Consider the following 23,858-nt stretch of genomic DNA (forward strand, 5'->3'; position numbering starts at 1 on the left):
TTGGTGTTCAATTTGCCAACATACAGAATAACACCCAGTGCTCACCCCGTCAAGTGCCCCCCTCAGTGCCCATCACCCATTCACCCTGATCCCCCGCCCTCCTCCCTTTCCACCACCCCTAGTTCAGTTCCCAGAGTTAGGAGTCTTTATGTTCTGTCTCCCTTTCTGATATTTCCTACCCATTTCTTCTCCCTTCCCTTCTATTCCCTTTCACTATTATTTATATTCCCCAAATAAATGAGAACATATAATGTTTGTCCTCCGATTGACCTATTTCACTCAGCATAATACCCTCCAGTTCCATCCACGTTGAAGCAAATGGTGGGTATTTGTCATTTCTAATGGCTGAGAAGGTTTTTTTTTTTTTAATCCATTTTGCAAGAGTGAAGTATTGAAAACTATGCAAGCAATAGAATGCACAATGCCAAGAGTGAACCCTAATGTAAACTATGGACTATGGTATATATATTATTGGAGTTCAATTTGCCAACATATAGTATAACACCCAGTGCTCTGCTGGAGATTTACCCCAACGATGCAGATGCAATGAAACGCTGGGACACCTGCACCCCAATGTTTCTAGCAGCAATGTCCACAATAGCCAAACTGTGGAAGGAGCCTCGGTGTCCATCGAAAGATGAATGGATAAAGAAGATGTGGTTTATGTATACAATGGAATATTACTCAGCCATTAGAAATGACAAATACTCACCATTTGCTTCAACGTGGATGGAACTGGAGGGTATTATGCTGAGTGAAATAAGTCAATCGGAGAAGGACAAACATTATATGGTCTCATTCTTTTGGGGAATATAAAAAATAGTGAAGGAAATAGAATGGAAGGGAGAAGAAATGGGTAGGTAATATCAGAAAGGGAGACAGAACATGAAGACTCCTAACTCTGGGAAACATACTAGGAGTGGTGGAAGGGGAGGAGGGCGGGGGGTGGGGGTAAATGGGTGATGGGCACTGAGGGGGGCACTTGGCGGGATGAGCACTGGGTGTTATTCTGTATGTTGGCAAATTGAACACCAATAAAAAATAAATTTATTATTTTTAAAAAAACACCCAGTAGTGCTCATCCCATCAAGTGCCCCCTCAGTGCCCGTCACCCAGTCCCAAATTTCTTGTTGTTTCCCACTTGCTCCCCTTCCTCCTAAGATGTTCCTGTAAGTAATGCTTTAACGTGGTCATCCTTACATTGGTTCTAAGATCACCAGTGGGTCGGGAGAATACATCCAAAGGACTGTCATCCAATACAAAAACATAAGCCCTTTTATGGGTATTTATGAGTGTACATTGATAGCCATTCATTTTCATTATGAATTAGTCAATTACAAATAATCTATTTCACAAAGAAAAACACACATTCTACATTTAAAGTAATGTTTTATACAGTTTTCTGAGGACTCTCTGTATCTGAATTTCAAGGAAAAGAGAGAAAAAGGGACGCCTGGGTGGCTCAGTGTTTGAGCGTCTGCCTTCGGCTCAAGGCATGATCTAGGAGTCCCAGGAATGAGTCTCTCTCATAAGTAAATAAAATCTTTAAAAAAAGAAATAAGGAGAGGAGAGAAATGGAGCAGAAAAATATTTAAATAATGGCTAAGAATTCCCCAAATTTGTTGAAAGACATAATTTATTGATTCACAAAGCCCTGTAAACCCTAACCAGGACAAATACAAAGAAAAGCACATCTACAGACATCCTAATCAAAATCCTAAAAAACAAAGAAAAATGACACTTTACATGAGGAGAAACCGCAACATAAGTTTTCACTGAGCTCTTATCAGAAACAACTGCAGGCAGAGGACAGCAGAGGACAGGGTACTGTTAACAGGAAGTAACAGTTGGAACACGTGGATGCACTGAATCAGGTGTGCTGTCACATCCAGCAGATCCAGCTTCAGGGCGGGACTATGCTGATGTAGTCAGGGCTGCAAAGAGGGCCACTTACATATGAACACTCTGTCTTACCCCATTCAATTTCTCCTCTGTCTTCTCAGATGTGCAGGTCCCTGAATTCGGACTCTGACCCTAGGACTTACTTCTGTTTATTTTAGAGGTTGGCAAACAACAGTTCATGAGCTGGCTGCCTGAGTCTGTATATAAAGTTTTGTTGGCACATAGTCATTCCCATTCATTGATGTATTGTCTACATAATTGTTTTGGGGGGACAACCACAGAGTTAAGTTGAGGCCTTGTAAGAGGCCATATGGCTCACAAAGCTGAAAATATTTCCTATCTGGACCTTTAAAGAAGGTTTACTGACCTCTGGTGTAGTAGGTGAAGGATCTCAGAGATAGGCCTCATCCCCTTCCATTATAAGTGTGGTATCCAGAACAGTAGCTTCTGACCCAAATGTCCATTAAAATATCAAATATGCAACTTCTATATTCAGAATTTTCACTGCCAGGAGGTAACCCAAATGTTCATTAATAAGAAGTAGTTAAACACGATATAGCCATACTAGGGACTACTCTATAACTGTGTAAAAGCTGTGTATAAAAAATAAATTCCACAGTTTTATCCACACAGCATGAATCCATTTCTATAACATGTATGGAGATACATAAATACATATGTACATGTACAGAAATAATGATAATAAGGATAGATACAAAACTGTAAACAATAGATGCCTATAGAATGATTGCGTGTGTGTGTGAGAGAGAGAGAGAGAGCACAGTGAGAAGGTACACAGGAAGAGTGCTCTCACCAAATACCAAACACTGTCAAAACTAGATTTGGACTTCCCAGCCTCCACGTTTGGGACAAAATAAATTTCCGTTGTTTCAGCCCTCAGTCTATGGTATTTTGTTATGGAAGTCTAAGCTAATACAAGGTCCTCAGGATTCCTGGACAGGGGAAGCATGTCTACCTTCTTCATTTCCATTTCTTTTTTTTAATAATAAATTAATTTTTTATTGGTCTTCAATTTGCCAACATACAGAATAACACAGTGCTCATCCTGTCAAGCGCCATTTCCATTTCTTTCAATTTAACATCGTGCCTTAAACAGTAAGTACTCAAATATTTGAAAAGTGCCTGAATAAATTGGTGTGGATGAAGAGTTCCCCCAAACATCCTAGGATACAGGTCAGCAAACAACAGCCCATGTGCAAAATCTGGCTCAACACCAGGTCTATGCACCATTGAGTTGCAGGTTCCCATTCATACGAGGTAAGAACAGTATTTATATTTTTAAACATGTGAAAAAATCAAAAGAAGAATGATATTTTGTGTCATATGAACATTTCATGAAATTCAAATTCAGTGTCTAAAAATAAAGATTTATTAAAACAGTCATAACCATCAATTTATGAATGTCTATAGCAGTTTTCATGCTACAATGGCAGAGTCATATTGTTGCTATAGATTCTAGCAGTGATGTCTAATTTCATGTGTTAATTTGACTGGGCCCCAGGATGCCAGATAGCTGGTTAAACATGATTTCTAGGTGTATCTGTAAGGGTGTTTCCAGAAGAGATTAGCATTTCAATGGACTGGGTAAAGCAGAAGGTGCTCTCCAATGTGGATAGGCATCATCCAATCCCTTGAGAGCCTAAATAAAATTTTTTTAAGTGGAAGAAGGTTGAAAGAATTCAGTCTGGTAAATTGACTGGGACGTACATCTTCTACAATCAACAGGCTCAAATCTCAGGCCTTCAGACACAGTATGGAATCTATACCATCAGCTCCCAGGATCTCAGGCCTTTAAACTAAACCACCATCTTTCCTGGGTCTCCAGCTTGCAGAAAGCAGACTGTGGGACTCAGCTCCATAATCACTTGAGCCAATACTTCATTATAAATCCCTTCATGGGAGTTGGGTAGGGGGATGGGGTGGCTGGGTGACGGGCACTGAGGGGGGCACTGGATGGGATGAGCACTGGATGTTATACTATATGTTGGCAAACCGGACTCCAATAAAAAATATACAAATATATTTTATATATATATATATATATATATATATATATATATATATATATATATATATAATCCCTTCATAAAAACGTGTGTGTGTGTGTGTGTGTGTGTGTTCTGTTGGTTCTATTTCTCTGGACAACCCTGACTAATACACTGGCCCACAAAGCCTGAAACATACATCTCATGATCGGAGTTTTCCAACTATCTGTATCATCAGGTGATGATGAAACAAGACAGCGATGACTGTGAAATGGTTCATGTTTCAGTTGTCCAGCTATAGAGATGTGATTTATAGGAATCTTTCAGACTCTGAGTCAACCATAGCTGCGAAAATCACTTTATTTCCCCCTGAAATCTCAATGAAGGTTAAACCTGTGTCTCTTGTGATCACTCCCTTGGACCTAGTGAGAAATTGATATCTTTGAAAGTATGAATAATTAAGCTCACAGAACACAGAACAAAGAAATTTCAAAATCCAGACTCTGGGGTGAACATTTCCACTTTCATGGTTGCTGTAGGTAGGAAAATCCATTGAGGCAGGTTTTCCTGCTCATAGACGTTCAGCATCTAGAAGCATCTTTGTAGGAAGGAGAGGCTTCAGAAAAGGTTGTAAACCAAAGTGACCAAGAAATTGGTCCACAGATGGCTCTTTATATGTTGAGAGTTTTCTAAGCACACTGAAGGGCACAGACAAATTCCAGATTTTGCAGGCATTGAGTATCAAGCAAGGTTGACTTCTTTCACACTGTTGACATGGTGAATTTCTTGAAATACACACACAATGAAGTCTTGTTTATCCTCACTCAAGGGCTCAGAGATTAACAGTTCCAATTTTCCATGGGAGATGGGGATATAATTCATCAGATTTTTTAATTAACCTAGAAAAAAAATATTTAGAAATGATATACAAGACTACAGAAAGATAATTCAAAAAATTCCTTTGAAGCATCTGGGTGGCTGAGTCAGTTACACATCTGACTCTTGGATTCAGCTCAAGTCATGATGAAAGCCATGATATCAAGCCCCATGTTGGGCTCCACACTCAGTGCACAGTCTGCTTGAGATTCTCTCTCCCTCTCCTTCTGTCCCTCCCTCTCCACCTCTCTCTCTCTCAAAATTAATCAACAACTCTTTTTTAAAAGTTTCCTTTGAAAAAAAGATATAGGAAATTTAAGAAGCTTTCAGTCACAAAATCCCCTTGCCAAGTGAATATGTCAGAGTAAAATATCAGATATTTCTGACATCTTCACCAGAAGTCCCATCTCCCTATATTTCTTAACCCCTAAGTTACAAAAGATAAGAGTAATGAAATGTGCGATAGAAAAATATTATCTGTTTCAAGATGTATGTCCAAATCGCTCTGATACAGGGTTTGTGAAATGCTACTCTACATATAGAGAAACTAAAAAGATGGGAAATTTTTTTAACATTTTATTTATTTATTCATGAGAGACACAGAGAGTCAGAGACTTAAGCAGAGGGAGAGGCAGGCTCCATGAAGGGAGCCTGATGTGGGACTCAATCCTGGGACTCCAGGATCTCGCCCTGGGCCAAAGGCAGATGGTCAACTGCTGAGCCACCTAGGCGTTTCAGTAAGTGAGAAATTAACACAAGGTCAGAAACGTACCGGCACTGAGGTGGGCACTTGACAGGATGAGCACTGGGTATTATTCTATATGTTGGCAAATTGAATACCAATAAAAAATAAATTTATAAAAAAAAGAAATGTTATCTGTTGTCAATCAGCTAAGATATAAAGGAAAAAACACTGAATTCTCCTTTTCCCACTTATCCTTGTTATTCCCAATATGAGTTATTTGTTCCTGTGTCTATAGGAACTTTAGTGTGATTTCTGGTTTTTGAGTTAGGCAACTTCACATGCTTATCTCTACACAATGAGCTTATAAAAAATATGCATCATGAAATTACTTAGAACTAAACACAAGTGCTTTTCTTGAACAAGACTACAGGACACCACAGAAGAGATGACAGGATGAGAGGGAAACATTCCTTATATCTTTAAACACCAGAGGCACCAAATTTTAGGAGACAGTAGAAGATACAAATACGTAAAGGAATGAATTTGCTTAGTCCTTTTCCCAAAGACAGTAGAAACAGTGATAAGATTACTCAAATTTTAATACATTCCTTGGCTTTGAGGTGCTATTTTTCTCACAGAAAGTATGTTTTTCACTGTATAGATCATCACAGGGGGTGGGGTTGATATTTACTCAAATACTATAACCTGAGGCAGATTTTGGTGGCTCTACAATATGCAAACCAAACCTATGTACAGTAGACATCCTACCATAGTGTGGTACACAGAGTAAGGATTCCACAAAAGATGCCCACATTCTAATCTCTGGATCCTGTGAATATTTCATTTTACACAGAAAAAAATTGACTTTCCAGATAAAATTAAGTATTATAAATGGAAAGTGAGGCAATGTAATGATTAAGGTCTTTTTAAGGGAAAGAGGGAGGCAGGAAAGTCGAAGAGAGCAAGGGAGATACAATGACAGAAGCAAGGGAGAGAGGAAGAGTGTGTGTGTGTGTGTGTCTGTGTGTGTGTGTGTGTGAGAGAGAGAGAGAGAGAGAGAGAGAGAGTGATAGAGTTACAGTTGAAGATGCTGCACTGTAGGCTTTGAAAGGTAAATAGAGTGAGGGGCTACTAGCTAAGGTATGCAGCCAGCCTCTAGGTGCTGGAAAAAAACAAGAATTCAAACTTTCCTCAAGTCTCCAGAGGGAACTCAGCTATGCTGACACCTTGATTTTACTCCCATAAGACCCATTTGAAACTTTAAACTTCTAGATATGTAAGATAAATGTTTCTGTTTTTTTTAAAGATTTACTAATTTCTTTTATTTTTTAATAATAAATTTATTTTTTATTGGTGTTCAATTTGCCAACATACAGAATAACACCCAGTGCTCATCCCATCAAGTGCCCCCCTCAGTGCCCACCATCCAGTCATCCCCACTCCCCACCCTCCTCCACCCCTAGTTCGTTTCCCAGAGTTAGGAGTCTTCATGTTCTGTCTCCCTTTCTGATATTTCCTACCCATTTCTTCTCCCTTCCCCTCTATTCCCTTTCTTTTCTTTTTACCCTTTCACTATTATTTATATTACCCAAATGAATGAGACCATATAATGTTTGTTTTAGAGAGAGAGGGAGAACAGTGGGAGGGGAAGAAGGAGAGAGAATCTCAAGCATACTCAACGCTGAGCACAGGGCCTGATGTGGGGCTTGATCTTAGGATGCTGAGTTCATGACCTGAATTGAAATCAAGAGTCAGATGCTTAACCAACTGAGCCACCTAGGCACCTTTAATGCTTATGTTGTTTTTAGCAGTAGGTCTGCGATAACTTGTTACAATAGCAATAGGAAACTAATACAAAGAATCCATGTGGAAATACCCATTTACTGGAATTCCAGAGTGAGAGAAGCTCAGATATTATTTAGGGACTCCTAGGGATTAGCTTCCAGGAATGAAGATTGGCCTTGCTGAGGACTGGCTGACACCAAAAATATGGAGGGTTAAGTACTATTAGCATTCCCTAAACAGAAAGATGTGGACTATCTGTTACATTCTTGCTGAATAACTGCAATCCCCCAGTGGGACAAGGCTGTGATACAGCCAGAATGGAACATCTCAGATCTGTGTGACTGCCCCTTACGTGATGGCATCAGTTGTACTAAGGGATGTTGCATTAGCTCCCAGTTAGGTGGATGGGGTTACATTCCCCATCCTTGGCTGAATCAACATCTACAGTGTATGTGGGAGATATTCAGCCCCCCTCCCACCAATGCATGACCCACCTGAAAGCCTACATAAGGAAGCCAGAAATTAGCTCCAATTCAGTGATTCTAAGACAACTGTCTCATGTGTAAGGAAGAGAAGGAGGTGGCAACGGAAGATTTAAAATGTGTGGCAATTTGACCCAGTTCACATAGCAAGCACTTGGGAGAGTGGGATTTCATTCCAGACCTGTTTCAGTCCAGACCTGTTTCAGTCAGTGTATCTACACAATGCTCTTGGATCATAAGGAAATACTTGGGTCTTAATAAGTAGATGTGAAGGTCACTAATAAAACCACAAGGCTGAGAAGTAACTTGAAATTTGCGAGAAAGGGGGCATCATTACCGAATCAGTAGTTTATTCTACTGTATTATTACCCTCCTGGTCAGGCAATTCATTCTATTATTTATTCCTTCACTTGTTTGCTCTCTAGACCATTAATGAGCACTGGGAAAGTTAGAAAGAGATTGATGAGCAAGACAGTTCCTGCACCTTCTGCAGCTGCACTCTGTGCATTTAATTTAAATAGTCATGCAGCAGTTATGTATCGAGCATTTCTATGTGCCTAGCATCATGTGAAATGCTGGGGATACATTAGAGGGAAAAACCAACATGGCACCTGTTGGGCCTGGAATCTACAGGGAAGACAGATACAAAGCAAATAGTGAAAACCAAGACTAAAATGACTCTGACAAATGCTCTGCAGGAAAGACCATCAGGGTGAAAAACAAGAGAACCTGACCTAACCTAAGCAGGAAGAGAAGGCTTCTTGGAGGAATGGACACGTGAACTGAGATGTGAAGGCTGACATACTTTTGAGTCGAGGAAAACAAAAGAGTGTTTCAAGGACAAGGAATATGTGCAAAGCCTTTGTACCAAAGAAACACAGTGAAATTAAAAAATTGAAAGAAATCTGATCTGGCCAGAATGATGGTACATTCATAATAGACGAAGCTGGAGAGGTGAGCAGGAGACAACCCAAGCAGGTCCTCATTGATTTACAGATTTGAGGTTTGATCCTACATGTAATGAGTTTAACAAAGGGGTGACACGATTTTATTTGTGTTTTGAAAAGATCCCTCTGATTTGTATGTAAAGGTGCACAGGAAGGTGACAAGACTAGAAAGGGGTGGTCAGTTAGGTGGAAACTGCAGCTATTTAGGCAAGTAAAGATAGCAGTGTCCTAAGGAGGGGTGATGAAGATTGAGCCTGCTGGACACACTGGGAACATATTGAGAATATAAAACAAGGATTGTATAATGGATATGCTGTGCTGGGAAATAAGATCATTACTGAGGATAACTTTTAAAGAGTCCAAACTTGTGCCACAAGATGAATGTAGTGCATCCAGAGAAAGACATCATGGGAAAGGACTGAACTGGGGTAAAGATTGCAAGTCTTTTACTAGAAGGCTGAGTTAGTTCTAGATATGAGAAATAAGAAACTGGAAATACTCATCTAGATCTCAGAGATCAGATAGAGAAATGTACATGGCTGTCATTTGTATTTAGATGGTAATTGAACCTAAAGGATAGATGCTATTGTCTAGGAGGAAAGAACTTAATGAGAACTGAAGTGCTTCTGGAACTGATCCATTGGATGGAGCTATAAAGGAAACAGAGAAAAAAAGCTAGAGAGAATGGAAGAAAGACGTAGAAGTCTGTATGAGTAGAATCTAGAGGAGATAAGGATGGAGTGTTCCATCAGAAAAGATGAATAGTGTCCCCCGTTTCTAAGAAAACTTTCAGGGACATGGAGATCATTGTAGGTCTAAGAGATGTTTGATTGGGTGGCATGATAAGGGAAAGAAACCACACTTGCAAAGGTTGGGGAAGTAGAGAGTACATTTAAGCAGAGAGAAGTCAACTCTTGTCTGGCAGCTAAAAGTGGGGCAAGTTACACTCATTTTTTTAAGACAGAAGAGAACCAGAGGGAGCAGGATGGTGGAAGAGTAGAGTCCCCAAGTCACTGTCCCCACCAAATTACCTAGATAACTTTCAAATCATCCTGAAAACCTACGAATTCAGCCTGAGATTTAAAGAGAGAACAGGTGGAATGCTACAGTGAGAAGAGTTCGCGCTTCTGTAGGAAGACGGGGAAAAAAATAAAGAAATAAAAGGCATCCAAGGGGGAGGAACCCCCGCAGGAGCTGGGCTAAGGCCGCCCCGAGTGCCCCCAGGACATGAAAGCCCAGACCTGGAGAAGCAGGAGCTTTACCAACCTTCCCAGAGGGAAAGGCGCTCGCAGGGAGCTCGGACAGGACCCCAGGAGGGCGGGGATGCCCTCAGGCTCCCTGGGACACTAAGAGAGGACCTGCGCCCCAGGGGAGAGCATGCCACACCCCACAGCCGAGCTCCCTAAAGGGTGCAGCACACGCCTGGCTGGACCCGGGAGCAGCTCGGAGGTGGCTCAGGTGGCGGCTCCCCACAGAGGGGGCTGAGGGTCCCAGGAGCTAGATTCCAGCAGCGCAGGCCAGGGAGCCCAGGGTGCGGGCGGACACAGCCCAAGATCCGGACAGGCAGACGCCGGGAGAGCCCAGGACAGCCAGGATGCTCCTGCCCCTGGGCGGCACCCAGCTGTGCAGATCAGCGGCCCGCCCCCGGAGCATCCAGGCCCCTGCAGACTGAGAGCTCCATAGTTACTGCAGGAGTTGACTCCAGGGCTGGAGAGATGGCCGCCGCCACTGTTGTTGTTCCTCCTGGGTCCTCACAGGAAAAACAACCCCCACTGAGCTTCACAGTGGTCCCACAGGATGAACAGGAAAAACAACTCCACTGAGCTCCCCCAAGAGCTCACACCTCAGAATCAGCACAGCAAGCCCCTCCCCCAGAAGACCAGCTAGAAGGACAGGGTAAAAGCAAGTTATTGACCAAGCAGCACCGGAAAGTTCCAGGGGAAGTCAAGGGATTTGCAATATATACAATGAGACGACACTCCCCCTTATTTTTTGGTTTCTGTTTGCTTCCACCTCCCCCCCTTTTCTTCTTTTCTTCTCTTCTCTTTTTTTTCTTTTTCTTTCTTTTTTATTGTCTCTCTTTTTCTCCTTTTCCCAATACAACTTGCTTATGGCCACTCTGCACTGAGCAAAATGACTAGAAGGAAAAACTCACCTCAAAAGAAGGAATCAGAAACAGTCCTCTCTCCCACAGGGTTACAAAAATTGGATTAAATTCAATGTCAGAAAGCCAATTCAGAAGCACTATTATAATAGGGGTGGTAGAAGGGGAGGGGGGCGGGGGGTGGGAGTGAATGGGTGACGGGCACTGGGTGTTATTCTGTATGTTAGTAAATTGAACACCAATAAAAAAAAACATTTAGGAAAAAAAATAAATAAAGCTACTGGTAGCTCTAGTAAAAAGCATAAAGGATTCAAGAGACTTCATGACTGCAGAATTTAGATCTAATCAGGCAGAAATTAAAAATCAATTGAATGAGATGCAATCCAAACTAGAGGTCCTAACAATGAGGGTTAATGAGGAAGAAGAAAGTGACATAGAAGACAACTTGATGGCAAAGAGGGAAACTGAGGAAAAAATAGACAAACAATTAAAAGACCACGAGGATAGATTAAGGGAAATAAATGACAGCCTGAGGAAGAAAAACCTACGTTTAATTGGGGTTCCTGAGGGTGCCAAAAGGGACAGAGGGCCAGAATTTGTATTTCAACAATTCATAGCTGAAAACTTTCCTAATCTGGAAAGGGAAACAGGCATTCAGATCCGGGAAATAGAGAGATTCCCCCCTAAAATAAAATTTAAAAAACTGTTCAACACCTCGACATTTAATAGTGAAGCTTGCAAATTCCAAAGATAAAGAGAAGATCCTTAAAGCAGCAAGAGACAAGACTTTTATGGGGAGGAGTATTAGGGTAACAGCAGACCTCTCCACAGAGACCTGGCAGGCCAGAAAGGGCTGGCAGGATATATTCAGGGTCCTAAATGAGAAGAAAATGCATGCAACCAAGAATACTTTATCCAGCAAGGCTCTCCTTCAAAAGGGGAAGGAGAGATAAAGAGCTTCCAAGACAGGCAGGAACTGAAAGAATATGTGACCTCCAAACCAGCTCTGCAAGAAATTTTAAGGGGGACTCTTAAAATTCCCCTTTAAGAAGAAGTCCAGTGGAACAATCCACAAAAACAAGGACTGAACAGATATCATGATGAAATTAAACTCATATCTGTCAATAGTAACTCTGAATGTGAACAGGCTTAATGACCCCATCAAAAGGCGCAGGGTATCACACTGGATAAAAAAGCAAGACCCATCTATTTGCTGTCTACAAGAGACTCATTTTAGACAGAAGGACACCTACAGCCTGAAAATAAAAGGTTGGAGAACCATTTACCGTTTGAATGGTCCTCAAAAGAAAGCAGGGTAGCCATCCTTATATCCGATAAACTAAAATTTACCCCGAAGACTGTAGTGAGAGATGAAGAGGGACACTATATCATACTTAAAGGATCTATCCAACAAGAGGACCTAACAATCATGAATATTTATACCCCGAATGTGGGAGCTGCCAAATATATCAATCAATTAATAACCAAAATGAAGAAATACTTAGATAATAATACACTTATACTTGGTGACTTCAATCTAGCTCTTTCTATACTCGATAGGTTCTAAGCAAGTCTCCAAAGAAACGAGAACTTTAAATGATACACTGCACCAGATGGATTTCACAGATATCGACAGAACTTTACATCCAAACTCAACTGAATACACATTCTTCTCAAGTGCACATGGAACTTTCTCGAGAATAGACCACATACTGGGTCACAAATCGAGTCTGAACTGATACCAAAAGATTGGGATCATCCCCTGCATATTCTCAGACCATAATGCCTTGAAATTAGAACTAAATCACAACAAGAAGTTCGGAAGGACCTCAAACACGTGGAGGTTAAGGACCATCCTGCTAAAAGATGAAAGGGTCAACCAGGAAATTAAGGAAGAATTAAAAAGATTCATGGAAACTAATGAGAATGAAGATACAACCGTTCAAAATCTATGGGATACAGCAAAAGCAGTCCTAAGGGGGAAATACATCGCAATACAAGCATCCATTCAAAAACTAGATAGAACTCAAATACAAAAGATAACCTTACACATAAAGGAGCTAGAGAAAAAACAGCAGATAGATCCTATACCCAGCAGAAGAAGAGAGTTAATTAAGATTCGAGCAGAACTCAACAAAATCGAGACCAGAAGAACTGTGGAACAGATCAACAAAACCAGGAGCTGGTTCTTTGAAAGAATTAATAAGATAGATAAACCATTAGCCAGCCTTATTAAAAAGAAGAGAGAGAAGACTCAAATTAATAAAATCATGAATCAGAAAGGAGAGATCACTACCAACACCAAGGAAATACAAACGATTTTAAAAACATATTATGAACAGCTATATGCCAATAAATTAGGCAATCTAGAAGAAATGGACGCATTCCTGGAAAGCCACAAGCTACCAAAACTGGAACAGGAAGAAAACCTGAACAGGCCAATAACCAGGGAGGAAATTGAAGCAGTCATCAAAAACCTCCCAAGACACAAGAGTCCAGGGCCAGATGGCTTCCCAGGGGAATTTTATCAAACGTTTAAACAAGAAACCATACCTATTCTCCTAAAGCTGTTTGGAAAGATAGAAAGAGATGGAGTACTTCCAAATTCGTTCTATGAGGCCAGCATCACCTTAATTCCAAAACCAGACAAAGACCCCACCAAAAAGGAGAATTACAGACCAATATCCCTGATGAACATGGATGCAAAAATTCTCAACAAGATACTGGCCAATAGGATCCAACAGTACATTAAAAAAATTATTCACCATGACCAAGTAGGATTTATCCCTGGGACACAAGGCTGGTTCAACACCCGTAAAACAATCAATGTGATTCATCATATCAGCAAGAGAAAAACCAAGAACCATATGATCCTCTCATTGGATGCAGAGAAAGCATTTGACAAAATACAGCATCCATTCCTGATCAAAACTCTTCAGAGTGTAGGGATAGAGGGAACATTCCTCGACATCTTAAAAGCCATCTATGAAAAGCCCACAGCAAATATCATTCTCAATGGGGAAGCACTGGGAGCCTTTCCCCTAAGATCAGGAACAAGACAGGGATGTCCACTCTCACCACTGCTGTTCAACATAGTACTGGAAGTCCTAGCCTCAGCAATCAGACAACAAAAAGACATTAAAGGCATTCAAATTGGCAAAGAAGAAGTCAAACTCTCCCTCTTCGCCAATGACATGATACTCTACATAGAAAACCCAAAAATCTCCACCCCAAGATTGCTAGAACTCATACAGCAATTCGGTAGCGTGGCAGGATACAAAATCAATGCCCAGAAGTCAGTGGCATTTCTATACACTAACAATGAGACTGAAGAAAGAGAAATTAAGGAGTCAATCCCATTTACAATTGCACCCAAAAGCATAAGATACCTAGGAATAAACCTAACCAAAGATGTAAAGGATCTATACCCTCAAAACTATAGAACACTTCTGAAAGAAATTGAGGAAGACACAAAGAGATGGAAAAATATTCCATGCTCATGGATTGGCAGAATTAATATTGTGAAAATGTCAATGTTACCCAGGGCATATACACGTTTAATGCAATCCCTATCAAAATACCATGGACTTTCTTCAGAGAGTTAGAACAAATTATTTTAAGATTTGTGTGGAATCAGAAAAGACCCCGAATAGCCAGGGGAATTTTAAAAAAGAAAACTATATCTGGGGGCATCACAATGCCAGATTTCAGGTTGTACTACAAAGCTGTGGTCATCAAGACAGTGTGCTACTGGCACAAAACAGACGCATAGATCAATGGAACAGAATAGAGAATCCAGAAGTGGACCCTGAACTTTATGGGCAACTAATATTCGATAAAGGAGGAAAGACTATCCATTGGAAGAAAGACAGTCTCTTCAATAAATGGTGCTGGGAACATTGGACATCCACATGCAGAAGAATGAAACTACACCACTCTCTTTCACCATACACAAAGATAAACTCAAAATGGATGAAAGATCTAAATGTGAGACAAGATTCCATCAAAATCCTAGAGAAGAACACAGGCAACACCCTTTTTGAACTCGGCCATAGTAACTTCTTGCAAGATACATCCACGAAGGCAAAAGAAACAAAAGCAAAAATGAACTATTGGGACTTCATCAAGATAAGAAGCTTTTGCACAGCAAAGGATACAGTCAACAAAACTCAAAGACAACCTACAGAATGGGAGAAGATATTTGCAAATGACGTATCAGATAAAGGGCTAGTTTCCAAGATCTATAAAGAACTTATTAAACTCAACACCAAAGAAACAAACAATCCAATCATGAAATGGGCAAAAGACATGAACAGAAATCTCACAGAGGAAGACATAGACATGGCCAACATGCACATGAGAAAATGCTCTGCATCACTGGCCATCAGGGAAATACAAATCAAAACCACAATGAGATACCACCTCACACCAGTGAGAATGGGGAAAATTAACAAGGCAGGAAACCACAAATGTTGGAGAGGATATGGAGAAAAGGGAACCCTCATACACTGTTGGTGGGAATGTGAACTGGTGCAGCCACCCTGGAAAACTGTGTGGAGGTTCCTCAAACAGTTAAAAATATACCTGCCCTACGACCCAGCAATTGCACTATTGGGGATTTACCCCAAAGATACAAATGCAATGAAACGCCGGGACACCTGCACCCCGATGTTTATAGCAGCAATGGCCACGATAGCCAAACTGTGGAAGGAGCCTCGGTGTCCAACGAAAGATGAATGGATAAAGAAGATGTGGTTTATGTATACAATGGAATATTACTCAGCTATTAGAAATGACAAATACCCACCATTTGCTTCAACGAGGATGGAACTGGAGGGTATTATGCTGAGTGAAGTAAGCCAGTCGGAGGACAAACATTATATGTTCTCATTCATTTGGGGAATATAAATAATAGTGAAAGGGAATATAAGGGAAGGGGGAAGAAATATGTGGGAAATATCAGAAAGGGAGACAGAACGTAAAGACTGCTAACTCTGGGAAACGAACTAGGGGTGGTGGAAGGGGAGGAGGGCGTGGGGTGGGAGTGAATGGGTGACGGGCACTGGGGGTTATTCTGTATGTTAGTAAATTGAACACCAATTAAAAAAAAAAAACAGGAGTTGGTTCTTTGAAAGAATTAATAAGATACATAAACCATTAGCCAGCCTTATTAAAAAGAAGAGAGAGAAGACTCAAATTAATAAAATCATGAATGAGAAAGGAGAGATCACTACCAACACCAAGGAAATACAAATGATTTTAAAAACATATTATGAACAGCTATACGCCAATAAATTAGGCAATCTAGAAGTGGACGCATTCCTGGAAAGCCACAAGCTACCAAAACTGGAACAGGAAGGAATAGAAAACCTGAGCAGGCCAATAACCAGGGAGGAAATTGAAGCAGTCATCAAAAACCTCCCAAGACACAAGAGTCCAGGGCCAGATGGCTTCCCAGGGGAATTCTATCAAACGTTTAAAGAAGAAATCATACCTATTCTACTAAAGCTGTTTGGAAAGAGAAAGAGATGGAGTACTTCCAAATTCGTTCTATGAGGCCAGCACCACCTTAATTCCAAAACCAAAGACTCCACCAAAAAGGAGAATTACCGACCAATATCCCTGATGAACATGGATGCAAAAATTCTCAACAAGATACTAGCCAATAGGATCCAACAATACATTAAGATTATTCACCATGACCAAGTGAGATTTATCCTCCGATGCAAGGCTGGTTCAACACCCGTAAAACAATCAATGTGATTCATTATATCAGCAAGAGAAAAGACAAGAATCATACGATCCTCTCATTAGATGCAGAGAAAGCATTTGACAAAATACAGCATCCATTCTTGATCACATCTTCAGAGTGTTGGGATAGAGGGAACATTCCTCAGCATCTTAAAGGCCATCTATGAAAAGCCCACAGCAAATATCATTCTCCATGGGAAAACACTGGGAGCCTTTCCCCTAAGATCAGGAACAAGACAGGGATGTTCACTCTCACCACTGCTGTTCAACTATAGTACTGGAAGTCCTAGCCTCAGCAATCAGACAACAAAAAGAAAGAAAAGGCCTTTAAATTGGCAAAGACGAAGTCAAACTCTCCCTCTTCGCCGATGACATGATACTCTACATAGAAAACCCAAAAGCCTCCACCCCAAGATTGCTAGTACTCATACAGCAATTTGGCAGTGTGGCAGGATACAAAATCAATGCCCAGAAGTCAGTGGCATTTCTACATACTGAGATGGAAGAAAGAGAAATTAAGGAGTCAATCCCATTTACAATTGCACCCAAAAGCATAAGATACCTAGGAATAAACCTTACCAAAGAGGTGAAGGATCTATACCCTAAAAACTACAGAACACTTCTGAAAGAAATTGAGGAAGACACAAAGAGATGGAAAAATATTCCTTGCTCATGGATTGGCAGAATTAATATTGTGAAAATGCCAATGTCAACCAGGGCAATTGACACGTTTAATGCAATCCCTATCAAAATACCATGGACTTTCTTCAGAGAGTTGGAACAAATTATTTTAAGATTTGTGTGGAATCAGAAAAGACCCCGAATAGCCAGGGGAATTTTAAAAAAGAAAACCATATCTGGGGGCATCACAATGCCAGATTTCAGGTTGTACTACAAAGCTGTGGTCATCAAGATAGTTTGGTACTGGCACAAAAACAGACACATAGATCAATGGAACAGAATAGAGAACCCAGAAGTGGACCCTCAACGCTATGGTCAACTAATATTCCACAAAGCAGGAAAGACTATCCACTGGAAGAAAGACAGTCTCTTCAATAAATGGTGCTGGGAAAATTGGACATCCACATGCAGAAGAATGAAACTAGACCACTCTCTTGCACCACACACAAAGATAAACTCAAAATGGATGAAAGATCTAAATGTGAGACAAGATTCCATCAAAATCCTAGAGAACACGGGCAACACCTTTTTTGAACTTGGCCACATTAACTTCGTGCAAGATCCATCCATGAAAGCAAGAGAAACAAAAGCAAAAATGAACTATTGGGACTTCATCAAGATGTGGAGCTTTTGCATAGCCAAAGGTAAAAAACTAAAAGACAACCTACAGAATGGGAGGAGATATTTGCAAATGACGTATCAGATAAAGGGCTAGTATCCAAGATTTATAAAGAACTCTTTAAACTCTCCTAACTCTGGGAAATGAACTAGGAGAGGTGGAAGGGGAAGTGGGCGGGGGGTGGGGATGACTGGGTGGTGGGCGCTGAGGTGGGCACTTGACAGGATGAGTACTGGGTGTTATTCTCTATGTTGACAAATTGAGCACCAATAAAAAACAAATTTATTTTTAAAAAATAATAAAAATAATAATAAAAATAAAAAATAAAAAAAGAACTTCTTAAACTCAACAGCAAAGAAACAAACATCCAATCATGAATTGGGCAAACGACTTGAATAGAAATCTCACAGAGGAAGACATAGACATGGCCAACATGCACATGAGAAAATGCTCTGCATCCCTTACCATAAGGGAAATACAAATCAAAATCACAGTGAGATACCACTTCACACCAGTGAGAATGGGGAAAGTTAACAAGGCAGGAAACCACAAATGTTGGAGAGGATGTGGAGAAAGGGGAATCCTCTTGCACTGTTGGTGGGAATGTGAACTGGTGCAGCCACTCTGGAAAACTGTGTGGAGGTTCCTCAAAGAGTTAAAAATACATCTGCCCTATGACCCAGCAATTGCACTGTTTCGGATTTACCCCAAACATACAGATGCAATGAAACGCTGGGACACCTGCACCCTGATGTTTCTAGCAGCAATGTCCACAATAGCCAAACTGCAGAAGGAGCCTCGGTGTCCATCGAAAGATGAATGGATAAAGGAGATGTGGTCTATGTATACAATGGAATATTACTCAGCCATTAGAAACGGCAAATACCCACCATTTGCTTCAACGTGGATGGAACTGGAAGGTATTATGCTGAGTGAAGTAAGTCAATTGGAAAAGAACAAACATTATATGGTCTCATTCATTTGGGGAATATAAATAATAGTGAAAGGGAATATAAGGGAAGGGAAAAGAAATGTGTGGGAAATATCAGAAAGGGAGACAGAACATAAAGACTCCTAACTCTGGGAAACGAACTAGGGGTGGTGGAAGGGCTGTGGGCGCAGGTGGGGGTGACTGGGTGATGGGCACTGAGGGGGGCACTTGACGGGATGGGCACTGGGTGTTATTCTATGTGTTGGCTAATTGAACACCAATAAAAAATAATTTATAATAAAAGAATTAAATTAAATTAAGTTAAAAAAGAAAGGACAAATACCCACCATTGGCTTCGATGTGGATGGAACTGGAGGGTATTATGCTGAGTGAAATAAGTCAATCGGAGAAGGACAAACATTATATGGTCTCATTCATTTGGGGAATATAAATAATAGTGAAAGGGAATAAAGGGGAAAGGTGAAAAAATGAGTCGGAAATATCAGAAAGGGAGACAGAACATGAAAGTCTCCTAACTCTGGGAAACGAACTGGGGTAGTGGAAGGGGAGGTGGGCGGTGGGTGTGGGTGACTGGGTGATGGGCACTGAGGGGGGCACTTGATGGGATGAGCACTAGGTGTTATGCTATATGTTGGCAAATTGAACTCCAATAAAAAAATAAAATAAAAGACAGAAGAGAACCAAACATGTTTCCATGATTATGGGAGAATACTGTTGAGATGGCGCCAGAGGGCGGGAGAGAGAGAGGGTGAGAATATATGAACAATAATTAAAGATAATTGATAAGGTATGAAGGATGGAATCCGAAGAACAGGTGGTAGCACTCATCCTAGAGGAGAGAAATTGCACCAATGATAAAGGACTGTGGACAGGATGCATGCTGATATTTGGTTGGTATGGTCGATGACACAGACTTCACCAGGTATCATCATCAGATGACTCTGAATTCTCTATGAAATAGGTGATATGACATTTACTGAGGAAGGTGGAGGAGACAGAAGATTCGGTGGCAGAACCAGTGCTATAAGTAATGCAGGATGACTTCCTAGCAGCAGAGTGGGCTCCTTTAGATAGGAGCAGAGACTCGGGGAAGTCTTTAGGAGAAAATGGAAGAGGTGAGAAACATTTGGAAAGAACTCTGTTCAATCTAAGTCAGTAAGTGTTGGTTCTTAGTAACCATTCCCATGAATTATCCCCGCCATTACTGCTTTTCCTTCCTGGTTTCTCAGTGGGTAGAGGGTGTTGAAAATACCAGGCAGCCTTATAAGAAATTCCAAAATACAAGCTAACATTTCTGTTTAATATATAAATATGTATATCAACCTCCCCCATGTTTCTCTTTCCGGGGCTGCTGCATAGTAACTGTGAGATACAGGTGGGTGTAAAGAAAAAGCATAGGATAACATAGCTCTGAGTAGAATGTGCATCACTGCTTCAGATCATTGACTCTTGTTTACTTAGTTAGCTATGCTTACCATATAGCAGGTGTTTCATAAGTCAATCGGAGAAGAACAAGCATTATATGGTCTCATTCATTTGGGGAATATAAATAATAGTGAAAGGGAATAGAGGGGAAGGGAGAAGAAATGAGTAGGAAATATCAGAAAGGGAGACAGAACATGGAAGACTCCTAACTCTGGAAAACGAACTAGGGGTGGTGGAAGGGGAGGAGGGCAGGGGGTGGGGGTGACTGGTTGGCGGGCACTGAGGGGGGCACTTGACGGGATGAGCACTGGGTGTTATGCTAAATGTTGGCAAATTGAACACCAATAAAAAGTAAATTTATTATTTAAAAAAAAAGATGTTGATGTGTAAGTGTTAAGATGAACACAATACCCTAAGGAGCAAAATATATTCTTAAACAAACCTTTAAAAAGAGACTATTGCTAACAGTTAAAGATAATGGATAAGGCATGAATGATGGGATCCAAAGAACAGGTGGAAGCACCGTCTTCATAGAGGAGTCAGAAAGTTAATAATTAATTAAAACTAAATTGTTAACATTAAATTAATAGATAAAAGATGGGCATTTAAGGGGGCACTTGACAGGATGAGCACTGGATGTTATAGTATATGTTGGCAAATCGAATTCCAATAAAAAAATATACAAAAAAAGCAAATCAAGTGTGAGCCACTGAAGGGCCTATTCTGTTGCACACTAACATTGCTCAATGGGGTAAGCATATGGTACTTAAGCAGGTCACTTAATGAAGTGCTCTGGGAGCAATGCCTGATCTTACCATGCTCTATTTGGAGGCATCAGAGGTGGCCCTGCTGGACAATGTGTATTTCTCTGACTCAGCTCTTGTTCTCCTGATCCCTTTGAACAATTTCCTATATTGCTCCCGCACCTGCAAAGGCAAAGTATGCTCTGGATCAGTTCACTGAGATGAGTGAAGATAGGAAGCGTCCCAGGTGGGAGCTGGGCAGTAGTACCTGCTGGCTGAGGAGGCAGTACACCAGGAAGATGAAGACACCCTGCAGGCTGTTGATGATGGTGAACAAGTAAGCCATGACGTGGGCAGCTGGACCCACCTGCAGGATGCCCAGGCACCATGTGCAGCCCAAGATGAGGAGCTGAGCTGTGGCTTTAAATGTCAGCATCCTGGGTAGGAAGAGAAAGAAGGCTCATGATTCACCCAGGACAACACAATGAAAGCCATTCTCATCTCTAGCCATGGAAGCTTCTGTCTTCCCCTGATGGTGATGAGTTCTCAAGCTGACTGGTGATCAACTTTGATCTTTACTCTCAATGATTTCCTACAGTACAGATGCCACTTGGACCACGATGGCATCTTGATTTGGATTGAGGAGGACAGGGATATTTCACAATGTAAGTTTCAAAAATTTTATGATGCTCCTTGGAGACCCTGATTTCATCCAGCACTACTGAGGAGGCATTTTGCATCAGGCTCTGTGCTGGGATCTGGGCATTAAAAATAACAAAGGAGGGACCCGTGGGTGGCTCAGCAGTTGAGCATCTGCCTTTGGTTCAGGGCATGATCCCAAGGTCCAGGGATCGAGTCCTGCATCATGCTCCTTGCAGGGAGCTTTTCCCCCTGTCTATGTCTCTTCCTCTCCTCTCCTCTTCTCTCTCTCTCTCATTAATAAGTAAGTAAATAAATAAATAAATAAATAAATAAATAAAATAAATTCTTTAAAAAATAACAAAGGCAAGATTTCTATTTTCATTTGGAAATGATAATGATAAGAACATGGAAGAAACAGCATTAAATTTGCACAAAGGTTGCTAGAGCAAAGGACCGTCCAAGCCTCCCAGAAGATTTGACATGTACTAGGAGAAGAATGCAAGAGGTATCAGTAGGAGCCTGAACTGAGGTGGAGTATGGAAGTGTAGGCTGGGTTGTGGGAATATTCACAGGTTTTTCTAAGTGTTTTGTGGAAACATAAAGATTCCCTGCACATTTGTCATAGGACTGATGGAAAAAGTCCAGAGAATGTTTATTAACCAATGTCAATTCTTCCTGTTGCTGAGGGAGTAACAAACTTGGGTTAGGAATAGAACAGGAGCATCTGGGTGGCTCAGTCATTTATGCATCTGACTCTTGATTTCAGCTCAGATCATGGTCTCAGGATCCTGGGATCAAGCCCCAAATCAGGCTCCCCACTGAATGTGGAGCCAGCATAAAATTCCCTCTCTCCCTCTCCCTCTGCACTCCCCTCCCCGATGCTCTCACTCTCTCTGGGGAAAAAAAAAAAGGATCAACAGAAAATTCGGCCAAGTTGTTAGCTGCACCTACTGAATCTGAGCCAGCTGCCATAGAAGGGTAGCTGCCTCTCTCTACTCAGGTCCCCTCAAAAGACCCCGAAAAGAAGCATCAGGGACTGCTGAGGCACATGGCTTTGTCCTTAGGATCACACATGTCTATGGGGTTGGTCACTCTCTTCTACATCTTACCTTGTGTTCTGGAGGGTAGATACTTCGCTGTTGAGGGAAGACAGCTTGCTTTTCAAAATCCAGAGGGTCATCAGAAAGAAAGCTAAATTGACCTTTGGGAAACCACAGAAGACTTACTAAATAAAATTTCAATCTGTTCTCTGCATCCTAGCCTGTCCAACATCAATTCCACATTTAAGTCATCTTCATATTAAATAACAGTGGAGTTTCTAGTTTTAGGAGCAGGTTTAGAAAACTAAGCAAAGCCATGACAATCCAGTGACATGCCTGCCACTGTCACCCTGCTTAAAATTCTGCTCTTCTAATGACACCCAGCTGAGCATTAAGGATACTCTGATGTCATCACTCACAGAGACAATGGCACAGACTGGCCCAAGGAAGCTCCATATAAATCTCTTTTCTTGGTTGAGCCAGCAGCTGAACAAGAGAGAAAGCAAAAAATTCATTGGTTCTTAAGAATATAGAAAGAACTATTCTATAAATCATTCATTCATTCATCAACAAATAATGAGTGACTCTTTTGTGATAGGCTTTGTGGTTGGGTCTGAAGATAACGCTAAAAAGAAAGTAAACATAGTTTTAAAACCACATATCTCACCTGGAGTAGGATACACACAAATATATGGTAACAATAAAACAAAAATGGGAGTCAATGAGCTGTATCATTGGTTGTCATGCTTACTTTGGAATCAGAGGGATTAGGATGGTTAAAGAAGATTCTCTAAAGAAATTATATTTTTAGCTGAGATATTAACAGTGAATAATGTTACTGAGATAAATGGTGTTGAAGCAAAGGAGAAGCCCACACACGTGTTAACAACTTTTCAGGATCCTGGGAAACTAACATGGTTAGGGGCCTTTCTTGCACTGTTCAATTTATTTTTTTTTCCATCGGCTTCACAACCCATCCACTTGGTCTTACATTGTTTCATGGCATTATTCAGATATATTTTATAGACTATAAAATCCACCCATCTAAACTATATAGTCCAGTGATCTTTAGAATATTCCCAAGAGACACCTGCACCCTGATGTTTCTAGCAGCAATGTCCACAATAGCCAAACTGCAGAAGAAGCCTCAGTGTCCATCGAAAGATGAATGGATAAAGATGTGGTTTATGTATACAATGGAATATTACTCAGCCATTA

The 23,858-nt window shown here is 40.9% G+C and overlaps 1 protein-coding gene across 1 annotated transcript in view; it reads right to left on the minus strand.

The window, feature by feature from the left end:
* Nucleotides 1-4,022: 4,022 nt before the first annotated feature.
* Nucleotides 4,023-23,858, minus strand: part of LOC112666864 (adhesion G protein-coupled receptor E2-like) — a 55,018-nt gene continuing 35,182 nt past the window's right edge. Inside the window, exon 18 of the mRNA XM_049098216.1 lies at nt 4,023-4,807. The gene's annotated coding sequence lies outside the window, so the exon portion shown is untranslated. The remainder of the gene's footprint in view (nt 4,808-23,858) is intronic.

The sequence above is a fragment of the Canis lupus genome, chromosome 20 (assembly GCF_003254725.2).
Source record: "Canis lupus dingo isolate Sandy chromosome 20, ASM325472v2, whole genome shotgun sequence".
Classification (NCBI taxonomy): domain Eukaryota; kingdom Metazoa; phylum Chordata; class Mammalia; order Carnivora; family Canidae; genus Canis; species Canis lupus.